The 13814-nt window shown below is 47.2% G+C and overlaps 1 pseudogene; it reads left to right on the top strand.

The window, feature by feature from the left end:
* Positions 1–4082: 4082 nt before the first annotated feature.
* Positions 4083–11664, top strand: LOC144146743 (palmitoyltransferase ZDHHC20-B pseudogene; annotated as a pseudogene).
* Positions 11665–13814: the final 2150 nt, after the last annotated feature.

The following is a 13814-nucleotide window of genomic DNA, read 5'->3' as shown; positions in this document are numbered from 1 at the left end:
TGTCTTATCGGAGTAATAGCTTCTGTTACCGTGAGGGAATATGCTTACTAAATTTCGACCTACTTACCTCTACAATGACTAGAGAGCATATTTCTGCCACCAATAAAACACTTAAAGAGTCCCTTAAGGCTCTTTAAGATCAACACGTCTTGTTCAAAAACTCAACCAATTCCATTCCTAGTTCATTCCAGGCAAAAGGTGCCTAATTACATTCCAATTTCATTCCTCCAGTCGTTGTAGGCATTTCGTTTTCATTCCATTCCCGGGTCCCGAAAAACTGGAATGAATGCGGAGTCATTCCCGTTCGTGAGTGCTAACTCCGCTACACTGCTCAGGACCAAGACCGAAAGAGAAGCTCGAGACTATCTCCCTAAGCCTGAGAAATGTCTGTCGGCCAGAGAAGCTCAAGCATGGTGACAGATTCGAACAAGCGCTTTCCATTGTAAAATCAGGCTGGCCCAGATGCTTGCCCTAAAATACAAGTGCAAAATGCGTGTACAAAACCATTCAGCTTATTTCATGCAACCTCGGTCTGTCCCCATCATATGTGTAGCAGGACTCAACACCGAAAACAATTTGAGCTGTTGCAGGCAGCTCCGGTAAGCTCACACCCCGGGGACCAGAGGGGCTTAATTCTTCGAGCCTGGAGAGGAACGGAAGAGATCGGGGCCCGGAAGGTGGGGCGCGCCCGTAGCCACATCTCAACCACTGTCTCATAAATAAATGGGAAACATCGTTAAGTAGCGTCGTATACACAAGACAATATAGATAAGAGCACACCGGACTAGCGCTGGGTCCAGTTAATGTACTAGAAAGAATACCTGTCAACATACAAATGTGGCGGAGATAGTTCGAACTGTCCTGTCTATATCGCGCTACCTAACCATGTTTCACAGTTCCAACCAACTAGCCCACATTTATGCGTTGATAAAGAAATGTTTTTTTCGCTGGCTTTTTATCTCCCTCCCTCCCACCTTCTCTCCCTCTCTCTACGTGCTCAATGCGGGACTAATCTTAAGTCTTCTGTGATCAGGCTCCCAGGACACGTGTTTCCAAACGCTTCGCTGCACAGCGCCTTACGTGGGTGTGTGACGTCCCGGCACTCGCGGTTCTGTTTAGCCCCTTCTAAAAGGAGCCTGCCGCTCGGGCTACGTTGCCTCGAGTTAGAGTTCTGGGTAATGGCGCTGACGACCGGGGTTCCCGCCTCAGCGAGTCTCCTTTTTTAATTTTTTATTGCAAGTTTTCGTTTCTAAACTTCACTCAAGGCGTTTTTTGTTAATAATGATTATTTTCCCCTTTTGGGTAGCCTTAGGTTCTGGGCGCAGCAAATGAGAACGTTTAATTACGCTTCTCCATCGCGCGAAAAGACATGTCACGGGCGGCGCTGTGCTGCGAAGTATTTGGAAATACGATCCCGGGACCCATGATGCTGCGCACGCAGCTTTTTCTTCTGTCCTGCTGACTCAAAGTGGGCGAAGTAAAAAATCTCCGATCTTGAATCTTGAACCTTGAACCTTGAACCTTGAAAGAGAAACCCCCGAAGGCCCTTGCGGAGGGGCTACTGATTTTGGGCACATTTAAACAAAAAAGCAAACGTGGCGCAAACTAGACGTGGACGAAAAAGACAAGGTGAGACAGATACAGGCGCCAACAACAACTACAACAACCACAAAAAATAACAGCAAAGATATAATCATGCTAACAAGTGTAGAAGGTTGTGAGAATGACTAGAATGAATAAGTACAACACTGGAAACATACTCGCATTCAATGGCATCGTCTCCGCCCGGTGAACGCGGAGCGGCAGGCAAGAACGTCGTCAACCGTCAGCCCACAAATGGAAGCACGCTGCGGTTATCGTTTTGTAAGGTGGTCTTCCCGTCCATAGTTCCGTGTGGGTTCCTGTACTCTGCAGGAGTAAAAGGAGGAGGAATAAGCTTTATTTCTATATTAGTTCTGGAGTCCTATATTGGTACTCTGCAGAAATTCTTTTCATCGGATGGTTGCCCTGTGCCACTTTCATTAAGAAAATGTGCGTGTCAACCACCACATCGCTCCTAATTGTGCCTCCAGATATTGCCGTGCTACAGAAATTCTGTGCGTTTCTCGTTACAACCCTTTATTGATCGCGTTTCCTCCTAGAGCGCAGGTTAGCGGCCGCTTCCCCGCACGGAGAAATTAGTGTAAGTGAGAATCGGTGTGCTCCCAAAGAGAGGTTCTCACTACACCACCTCTACATTTGTCATCATGCAGTAGGCGATGTTGATGATGATGTTGACAGTCATGACAGCACCAAATTACTTCTACTTCATCTGTATGTAATAGTCATTATTGAGTGATGTTCCTTGAGTGGCCTCATCGTTTTTAGTAATGGAATGTCTAGAGCACCGTCAAATGACATTACAATTTTCAAGACTCCGCTGAAACAGGCCACAGCGTTTGCCGTAGGAATGTAGGAGTTCCGTCTAAGGCTCCTGTTACTAAAGGCGGTGGTTTCATTCGGCTCTTGCTTGATTTATGTTTTTAAAACTTAAGCTTTAACTATAATTTTCGTGGCTAAATTTCGTTTTCGGTGTTTTAATTCATTTTTTTTCTGTTCGCTAGGTTATGTAGGGTTAGTTTACGTTAGTTTACGTTAATGGATGGCGTAGTGGTACCACACGCAGCATTTTTTCATCTAAACGCCGACAGGCGTCGCTTGTGTGGAATGCTTATAGTACCGTTGGACAGCACTCTAGACACAGCCTTGTAGTAAAGGTTGCCTCATACCCTTGCTCTATATATCGCATGCAGAGACTGCCGCGTGGCCGCGCATGCCCCCTTCAAGGAAAACTGCCTCTTCTGAAAAGGTCGTACGAAATGTTTCCACGCGAAATACCTCTATCGACACGCCCTTCACTGCAAGGAGAGCTAACTTGACATGTTGGAGCCACAGGCTTCTACCCTGGAAGACCCTCTTGAAACGAAGGAATTTCAGAGGCCGTGGTGACGCTAAGAGGAACACATTTATTCTAATTAAACTTGATGATGGCCACTAAAAAATGGGAGTTCCACAAGGTGACTCATTCTTCTTAGTCGCTTCTTCCTTCTCGCTTCTTCTCCCTGGTTTATTCATCTTCCCTCCCTCCCACAAGATTCAATTGCAGCACCCTTCCATGGAGTGCGAAAGCTGTAAGTGTCTTCAGCAAACATGCCAGGAAGAGGCCGTTCCTGCCTTGGAAAATGTCTTGTCCAGTTTTCACAGCTTCCAATGGACTGGGTGTGACTTGTCCCTTAATAAATCTATGCCCCCTTCCTGTTAGCCGACGGCTTCGAGCTTGCGCTTCTTCACGAGTATTTCTCTGTTCAACGTTTTAGGGAATACTGCATTGCGGCCTTGCCTGTTTTCTTGATCCTGCGGTTCTACACCACGGCCTTGACCCTTCCGCGACTCTTGACCGATGAACGTTAAATTCTGGCCTGCACGTTCATGCCGAGAGGGTAGGCAGTGTCGATGACGACGACGACGACGATGACAATTATGATGATGATGATGATGATGGTTTTCTTTCGTGAATGGACGCAGTTTTCACTGTTATATTCTTCAGGGTGCAGCATGAGACGAAAGAATTGCAGAGTAAAAAGCACAATGATGACAACTAAAAAAGTTTAACATGCAGGAGGTGACTCCTTTCCTCTTCATCACTTCTTTCTCGCTTTTTCTACCTGGTTTTCTGTACCTCCTTCCCCATTGATGGATATACGGCTCCATCAGCGCTCCCTTTTGGCCTTCCTGTGTCAGACGGGAGCCAACCTGTATCTCCAATATACGTTAGTGTATGGCAGAGGGCATATTATAGCATAAAAATATACATATACTTGCGTGTGAGAAGGCGTTCCTGTTTGTATAGCACATACACCCGTTACCAGCCATCACTTCATTTTCCTTACCAGCCACCAATATTTTTCGAAACTGCTCTGTTTTTCTGTTTCTGCAAAATTTTAGTAAGAAACTAATGCCATTCAACCCCAGCGACGTAGCTGATACTCTAAAAGTGAACCCTCTAAGAGCTGTTCTTTGAAAGAAGAAGAAGAGCCAGAAGCATGTCTGGCCTATTCAACGTCCTCCGATTTATCAGGAACGCCTTCTACTGGATTCCTCTCGGCTTCCCCCTATCAATGTTCGTTTGGAGCTACTACGCGTACGTTATCATTTTCTGCGGCAGTTGCTTGACAGACGCAGTGCTGCAGATCGTCCTGATCGTTGTGTACCACCTCCTCCTCGTTCTGTGCCTGTGGTCGTACGCAATGACAACCTTTACCCCACCGATGCCAGTGCCACACCGATTCAAACTCGGGGAAGTCGAGAAGGGACATCTGGCGAGCAGCACCCTCAACCCCGAGCAAAGGAATGCCCTTCTCGAAGACATGGCCAACCGCCGTGGCGTGCGCACTCGTCGTTTCGATGGGGCCGTCAACTACTGCGCGTCCTGCCAGGTGTTCAAGCCGGACAGGTGCCACCACTGTTCACAATGTGAAATGTAAGGCAGCGGAGAGTTTAACTTGAACTTGTAACGAGGATTCTAGCAAGCCCTGTTGCGACAGTAGCAATTGTTGAGATTTTATGTCGCCGTATATAACAGCTCATTGATTTTATTTGTAGCAATACTGTGCATATGCTCTATTGCGGAGAGAGCTCTGTAAGTTTTAACATCGGTTAACGTGAGATAGAGAGTATAGCGGTATGTTCAAGGCAACGTTACTCTGTCCCTTCCGTTTTAGGAATGCGAGTGGGGCCAGTGGGGCCCAAGAACGAACTCCGCGGACACGCCTGTCATAAACAGAAAAAACTGGCCGCGTATCTGCTCCTTTCGTTGCAAATGTCGTCAAAAGACAATAGTCTTCGTAGACATTTGCCAAGGAAATGCCCTGCTTTGCTTTCCCGCTCACTTCTCATGCTGTTCCTGTTCCGTCGCGCTCATCTCAAGGTAAACGCACTAAAGGTTTGCTCAAGTCGATTTGAATTTACCGCGTTCCGCTGCTACAGGCCAGATTCCTCGATGCCAGCGCTACAGTGCGGCGGAGACGCGCGTGATTCGAGGCGGCCGACTTCAAGGTTTACAGAACCGCGTTGCCGTGCTGCACGTGCGTTTCAAGCAGAACGTGGAACCTAGGTAGTTGAACCTTTAATGGAACAGCAGGCGGCGGTTTTCTGCAGTAGGTGTAGAATATCATTTGCTATAGAAAAACCATGCATCCATAAATTTTAATAATGGAACACTGTAAATATCCCTTGTGTATTAATTTTCGGTCTTATAATTGCGTAATGTCTTGTTCATGTTCAACAAAGCTGACAAGCATGGACATATAAACAAGGCTTAGACGCTCACATTTGGGTGTGAGACTATTCCGCAGTATACATCTTACTTAGGCCGGGTGGCTGAATCGAGTCACAGACAGACAGACAGACAGACAGACAGACAGACAGACAGACAGACAGACCAAAATTTCTGGGCTTAAGTAGCCCAAGAAAGACTATCGTCTTTAATAAAATGTAAAGCAGTATCACCCGACGTATAAGATGCCAAGAGCGGAGCATTGATTCGTCAAAGGGGCCGTGGTGCCCTCTCTTGGCTAGTTTTAGTATCAGCGTGGCGTTTATACCGAAAGTCGTCAAGAGAGGGCACCGTAGTCCCTGAAAATGCCTACAAAAATACACTGCAGTGAGTTTTCCCTAATTTGGGGCAATTAATACGTTAGTTCAAGATTTCTTTCTGAGTTCATATTATTGCGCACTTAATTGCGACATACTAACGGCAGCCTGTGTACCGCAGTTGGATTGACATCGGCTTCGGAAAGCGAGGGACCCAGGTTCGACCCCTACCAGGGGAAGTGGTGATTTTTTCGAACACTCGGTTTTGGTGCGTTGCGCCACGTGACTGGAATGGCTAAATTACCATGACGCCGCACCAGCTACGATGAAAAGCAGCGCCCCTAAAGTGATCTTCACTCAAAATAATTCCGTAGTGAAACCACATCTGCCAATGACAGCTAGTTTTCGGTTTCAGGGTGCGGACAGCATTAGAGCTCTCGACATGGCGGCAAGGGTCGTGATTTTTCGCGTTCAAGGTGGCGAATGATATCTGCACGCTCAAAGTGAGCACGGGATGCTTTTTCCTAATTAGGGTTGCTGATTGAGGCAAAATGCGGAGGTATGTATGCAGAACGCGTGTCGTGTAGACTACAAAGCCTTTGTACGCAATATTAAATCGAAGCGTTCACGAATAGTGAGTAAAACGCAGAGGCTCCGCAAACCGTCGAATTTCCATTTTTAGCTTCTCAGTGACATCGAAAAGTAATGGCGAAAAAAATGGATAATAACTAGGACGCCGTCTATAGTTAAACGCCCTCGATCTGCGGTATAGTCCGTAAGGACCATAGAGTTTTATACTAATATATACTAGAGGGAAATCTGTCACTGCAGCCGCGGGCCGCCGTGGGCGGAGTTATTGCTGCTAGCGACGTTCCTGGCCTGCCTGGCGTAGCTAGCCATACGGCGTCTTTTTGTCTCGAAGCCAAAATCAACGAAAAAAGTAACATTTTTTTCTTGTTCATCTCGTACATTAAGCTTCTAAAAAACTACTGACATTTTGCAGGTTCAATTTTATAACAAAACGAATTTTATGAACCATCTACGGTAATATTGTTGCCTTTTTGCAGCCATAGCCAACGGTTCAGCCTGTTCATGAGCCATGCCAAGGAGAAGTGGAACGTACCTGCCCAGTACATGACGGAACGCTCGGTGAAGCGCGGCTCCCCTAGACAGTGGCGCCAGATTTCCCTCTAGTATATATTAGTATGAAACTCTATGGTAAGGACCTCTCCTATACACTAGCGTCTTATTCAAGGAAACGCGAACACCCCGGCACTCAGAACCCATGGCTTGCCACCGCCTCCAATCACCAAGATCAACGGGACGTAGTGGCCATCCGGAGTGATTCAGCAGCTGCTTAACGGCTGTAATATATCACCACCACTACCGGAATCATACAAATGAAAATAAACTTTCTCTCTCAGTCTCTATTTTCCCCTCTCTCTCTCAAGAGGGCACAAAAACTGGCCGAATTGTCATTGTTTCTGTCAAGGCGATAAAAGTCCGCTTGAGTTTTTCTTCCTAGTGCGACAATAACACTGTCACCGAATAAATTCAACGGTTAGATATATCGAAAGGTATTGAGTTGGATCACAACAAACGTACTAAATCTTGTGTACATGAGTATAGGGAATGAATGGCTACATTGCGGTCCATGAATACCCCTGACTCGAACCCACAACCTGTGACATGACAAGAGGAGGAGGACTAATCGCCTTATGGTATTCTCCGACAGGTGCGTCACGAAGATGGACCACCATTGCCCGTGGTTCAACAACTGCGTGTCCTTCAGCACGTACAAGTTCTTCCTGCTGACGCTGTTCTACCTGGCCTTGCTGGGAGCCTACGTGGCGTCCAGCGTGTCCATCTACATGTGGCACCTGCACCCGCGGCTCAGCCTGACGCGCTGGTCGCTGCACCTGCGCTTCCTGGGGATCGTGGGCGCCCTGAGCTGCCTCACCTTTGGCTGCTTCTTCTACCTGCACCTGTGGTTCGTTGCGCGCAACCGCACCTCTCTCGAGGCCATGCGGCCCCCCGTGTTCCTCGAGAAGGGAGACTCCTTCGACCTCGGCACGCGCAGGAACTTCCTCGAGGTGGGTGTTTATACAGTCAACGCCGCCTGTATAAACATTGCCCGACGCGTCGCGCGCTTTTCAAGGGGAAGGGTAGGGACGCTTAGTTCAGGCACTCATCCGCTATGTGGCGCGCGCCGGCGGACATCTCGCCTTTACGTCACTGCTCGCGAGTCGCGAACGCTGCACCCACTTCGACGACGTGTGTCTGTCAGCTTTCCCGTTGGGTTTCAAGAGCCGTTTCGCTCACATCTTAGCCGCGACGGGGCGCTAGTTCTGGGGCGCACTGGGGATCTCGTCCAACGTGTCGCTTGCTTCATACTTGCTTCATTTTTCCAAAGATAACTGATGGAGGCGGAACTAAAATAGTCTAAGAAAATATTAATTGTCGGGTAGACAAATAGCGAACAGAAAAACAATATCTTCGGGTGGTGGAGCCATTATTTTACTGATATTTTTCCCTCTGGAGGATTTAGGGAAGAAAAAATTGCGTGCACATTTTTTTTCAGGCGTTCACTTCTACCGTTACTTTCTAAAAATATCACGTGCTTGTAAATTTCCGAAGTAACAGAAAACAAAACGATAAGCAGCTGAGGGGTCCGCCACACTCTCCGGGCGCTTCTACAGTACAGTCCTCAATTTTAAAAATGCGTACCGAAGCGGAGTGCGAACAGCAAGGACAAAACAAGGCAGAAATGCGGAGGGTACAGAGGGGGATGCCCCACTCAGAAAATTTCAGGGCCCGTGATGCATGTAGATAAGCGCGCAAAGCCGGCATCAGCCTGCGGCAGCACAAGGAATTTTGCTCCGAGGAAAAGGCGGTTTTATCAGCGGCGACAGACACAGACAGACAGGCATGGTGAAAAAGAAGGTGTAGGAGCACCGCCTGGGGAACGCTAAACAAACTTTAAGCTATTTTGCATAGTTTCCGATAAGCGGCGCTGGCCGGCGGACATGAAAGCACGCAGGAAGGCTACGGAGCGGGAAAGGGTAGGAGAGAGCTACAGGAGAGTGGCTGTTTGGCCATTTTTCGCTCACGCGTTAGGCAATGGTTATACAGGCGGCGTTGGTACAGTGCATCTTGCGGAAGTAGTAATCTAAGTCATAGTGCCAGGTTAAAGGGACCATGAAGACAAAATATTGGTTTAGTTTGGCAAAAAGACTGCTTTTCGGCGATAACTATGAGTTCTACCGCACTCTTTTCGAACAAATAAGCGAGATAGTAAGCAAAAACATACAAAGCAGTGGGGCCTCCGTAACTATTTTCCGGCGATTTCGCATGACGTCACAGAATCTTGTTAGCACGATTGGGGGCAGCAGGTGAGATCCACCACCAAGAAACATGTCTGGGCGACTATAGTTTTGTTTGATCATACAACTTCAATGTTAATTTGCAGTTGGCCCCCCAGTGATAACGTTTTTATTGCTAGGCCATATGACGTCAATTTTAGTCATAATAAGTCACTGCAGAAAACAAATTGAAAGTTTTTCAATATTTCTAGCGTTTATATCGGTTAAAAGGTGCTTTCGTGGTGGAATGAAACTAAGTGGTTACCAAAGAACACACTTGTTACTTGAGCAAACTTGTATTCAAGGCGCGCCTACTTCGTTTGCAGAAGAGCTACCTCCAACCATAAACAATCAGCATGATGACACTTATTTACCTGTTTGGTTGTACTGCTTCGCGATTAGCTAGAAAACATGGCAGGCTTGTATTGCACCTAGCGCAATTAGCAGAGACAAGCTAAAGTAACCGCTAACGCGTGGTTTGCATAAAATAGAAGTGGGAGCGAACCTTCGTGGGGATCCTGCGTTCCAGCACAGCCTCGTGATCGCAAGCGTCTGAATGTCGGCGCTTTCTTCGCACCCGTTTCATCACTTTGCTGCAAGGAACCATGCGGTATTGCTAACACGTTTGCGGAACTGGCACATAAGTGGGATCGACATGTCGCACTACTAAAAAATGACAGGGTCATCATGCAGGGGCACTAGCTGAAGCGAACCGATCATGCTAGCCGAAAAACCGCGTGCTGATCATGATTGAAAGGAACAATTTAATTAAGAAGCATGTCCCAGCTCTACTTTACTGTGGCAGTCATCCAGAGCGAAATGGATCAAGCATGAAATGTTTCAAGCATTTCGGCTTTCTCGCACCTTTCAGCACACAGACACACGTTGCTATTCGCGCATGCTTGGCAAAGCATGTATGCGCTTCCTTCTGTATATCAACCCTGGCAACAGCGAAAAGGGGATTTCGCGGCCCCGAGCCCTTGTATGGTTTAAATAAAACCCCGTCGTTCAGTCGTTTCAATCGGAAACGGCCGCAGCAAGCACTGCTCCCGCGCTGCTATCGCGGAGGGAAGATCACGTGATCTAGAAGGTTGACATGCTCGGTCTAGAACCCAGCTAACGTGCGCTGTCTTGAAGTCACCGATAGCGGAAGCAAGTCCTCGCATGGTTTGTTGATGCACGACGCCTTTAGCGAATGTTGCTCCACCATGTCGAAACTCTGGCCTGGCAATGAAGGGCGAATCTTCTATATGTCATGGACCATACCTCAGGGAAGTTTCTCCGTTTTAATGTAGTTCAAGAACACTAGGCCTACAGTCCATCTGCCTTGAGCTGAAGATTTCTTAGCCTACAACTACAACAAAGCAGACTACAAGAAAGCAGAGGTGTTACTACAACAAAGCAGAGGTCAACGAAACACCCTGTACTGTTTAAGTATGGGATGCCTCGCCAAGCCGCGACTGCACATTCCTAAATGGATGGGAATTTTTGTGTTTCTCGCATTGCCAAACATTTTCAGTTCAGGGATGCTTTAATCACTCCGCAAACAAGCACTGTAGCCGTGCAATAAAGTTGCCCATCCCTTTCCCTGGGATTTCTTCAAGCTGCTATCGCTTTCATCTTGTCTGTCAAAAACCTGACACAATTTGTGGCAAGCACCTTACATCTTACCAATGGCAAAATCAGTGAAATCCGTACGCAAATATTCAAAGACTAATAGCATTCGACGCAACTCGTTATCTCTGCTAAAACGCTCTCATGTGTACAAAATTACCCCTGAACAAGTGAACTGAGACGGGCTAGTTGGTGCATGATGCAACTTCGAAAAAATAGCGCCACAAACGATACGATAGGAAGTAATGACAAACACTGCGCAGTGTTTGTGTTTACTTTCTATCGTATCGTTTTTGGCGCTGTTTTTTCTAAGTAGCAAAATTACCCCGCCTATGGTCCGCTTTTCTGTTTCTTCAGCTTCGACCGCTGTCTCGTTACAGAATGCTGCCTATCTTTCTGCCGAATGCTTAATTGGTAGGAATGTTCTTCGTTTGGGTTCTCTATCCGAGATTAAACGTTCCTCAACGGCTTTGAACCTTATAGGCGTATCTACTCTCCCATGGTCTCGGGACTTCGGAAACTGCCACAGGCAGACATCCTATAATAAGAAAGATGAAGCCATTTCGCCTCTTGGCTTTATTGCACATTATGGCTGCGCTTTAAACGCGATACGGTGCGTGTTCTTTCCGTTTTTCTTACGAAGGTGTTCGGTGCTGACAAGGCCCTTTGGGCCTTTCCCGTGTCCACCAGCCTGGGCGACGGCTCCCTGTTCCCGACCAGGCTACATCCGAACAGAGATAGCCTTCTGGGAATTGCCACTGCGCTGCCGCATCCGAGGCCAACAGGTAGCATCGCCATGACAACCATTCCGGAGGTCGCCGTCCATGCTGTGAGCGCAGCGTCCTTGGACAAAGGCAACCTGGCCCCCGTGACAGGCACCCGCGGTGGAGGATCCGCTTCTTCGACGGTGCTGAAAATGCCTGCAGGTGCCACGCCCAAACAGTGCCCGGTGCATGACAGGCTCCCAGCTTCCGTGCATCACAACGCCTTGCCTCAGGCGAAGCTAGCATATATTCCAACGAGGTCACACACCGTCAAGCTGGCGGCAGAGCTCTAAGCTGGCTCGCCATGTTCGAATCATCCTCAGCTGGTTGGGGACCGTAATGTTTAATAGGTCACTAACAATGCCTGATGTGGCATCGGAATTTTCTCTGTGCCTCTGTCGGGCGACCAAAGCGTCTCTACGCGCTTGGTACACGACAACCCCATTTGCTTTGTTCCTGTATTTATTTTTCCCTTTTAAAGTTCAATGCGTGCGTCCTGAACAAGCGCTGTTTCTACTCTTTTATTCGCGTACACCATTTATGTGTAGTGATTGCTTTACAGGACCTATTTTCGGAGAAACCTGTTTCTACTCTTTTATTCACGTACGCCATTCATGTGTAGTGATTGCTTTACAGGACCTATTTTCGGAGAAACCTGTTTCTACTCTTTTATTCACGTACACCATTCATGTGTAGTGATTGCTTTACAGGACCTATTTTCGGAGAAACCTGTTTCTACTCTTCTATTCACGTACGCCATTCATGTGTAGTGATTGTTTTAACGAAACCTATTTTCGGAGAAACAACTGTGTGCTTCTTTCAAATTTTGTCTGAGCAGGAGCCACAGCTGTGACCGTAGAAAAAGCTAAGAAAGCGGAAAGTAAGTGATAGGTAAACAGTTGAATACACCGTAAGAACAATAACAAAGAACGTTTACTCACGTAGCGGCAATAGTATTTGCCTTCATCAGAGTACAGCTACATGATTTTGCTTCCACAAACATTTGGAACGCATTTCTTATATAGCTTTGCAAAAAACTGTGAGAACGAGAGGCAGATGTTTCGGGAACGGAGAGCATGTATACAATCGGGCAATGCCCGTGGTACAACAACAGCAATAACAACAAAAACAAAAGAAAGGAGAGAAAGAGAGAGAGATAGAGAAAGAGAGAGAGAGAGAGAGGGGGGAAAGGGAAAGGGAAAGGGGTTGAATTAACAAGGCAGTTCTAAAGATTGCACGCCGATGTGGCAACGCACGTGGTGTGGGCTACAAGTTCAGGCAGTGCGGAAGCGTGGACAATCGCGGTTTCAAAAAGAAGGGAAAAGTACACAATAAGACATTCAGTGGGTGGGGAGACGAGTTCGGACGAATTCATACAGGCATGAAGGAAGACTGTATTTTGGGTGTGCCCTCCGCGGATGGAAACAATAGATACGGTACACAAAAGAGCATTGCACAGTGAGCTGGCAACTGAAAAGAAAATATGTTGAGTTCATAGATCACAAAGTGTTAAATGTTACAAAGTGGTGGAGAAACATGACCTCCTTCCCAAGGACAAATCGCATTGTCGAGCCGCATTAGGCTAATAGAGCTGCGGTACGTCGTGAGTTTGTGCAAATTCTGATGGGAAACTCAAGGGTAGGATTAATGAACAACGTGGTAAAAATTATGAGGTCGCCAATTTGAATCGAGGGATAAGCACGGTAGTTTTCCGTAACTTTCATTCATACCAAGCGTTGCTGACCTAAGCTTAAAATGAGATAAGATTTCCGAACCTCGCGGTCATGGTGGGTTTTAAATGCGGATTCTAAAAGAGAGAGCACTGCGGTGCAAAGAAGGGCACGTGTGGCGATCCCTCATTTCAGGGCACCGTTGGAGCTTGCTCCCTTGTCTGCGCGTTCTTCCAGCAAACACTGAGTATCCCTGCTGGAGCTGGCCAGTTTCCTCTTCCAGTGCTCATGGCAAGGGTTGGAGATTCGGCGAACTTTGCAATATGCTTGGCAGGCCCACACCATGAGTAGAAGCTGCATATCTCGTTTCAGTGCGGATAAGGGGGACTACATGGTGTGGCATTGATAGCGCGGAGTTTATTCACTTACTCTATTGTTTATTCAAGTCAATTCGAGTCAAAAGATTGGAATGTAAACAGAAGGTAGAGTGCATGGTTACGATACACAGGAAGAGGTCCCAAACTTTATGGGAGGTCCCAAGGGACCTCCCATAAGAATTGACATATATGATTTCACAACGTGTGATCAGCCTCTGGTGCAGCGCCCTCGTTGCGGATACCCCAAAACACTCAGGTAGGAAAACTCGCACTCTGGCTATTTATGTCAAGAAGTGCACACGCTCACTTCTTACGGACGCACCAGCTCAAGTCATGCCGACGTTTTTCTCATCTTCCTGAATTTTTTGTTTCTCAACATTGACTTTTACGTCGTCA

This window comes from Haemaphysalis longicornis, unplaced genomic scaffold, assembly GCF_048455015.1.
Source record: "Haemaphysalis longicornis isolate Haplotype H1 unplaced genomic scaffold, Haemaphysalis longicornis Haplotype H1 scaffold_7, whole genome shotgun sequence".
Classification (NCBI taxonomy): Eukaryota; Metazoa; Arthropoda; class Arachnida; order Ixodida; family Ixodidae; genus Haemaphysalis; species Haemaphysalis longicornis.
Note: the sequence above shows the minus strand (reverse complement) of the source record. Positions and strands in the feature narration are given on the sequence as shown.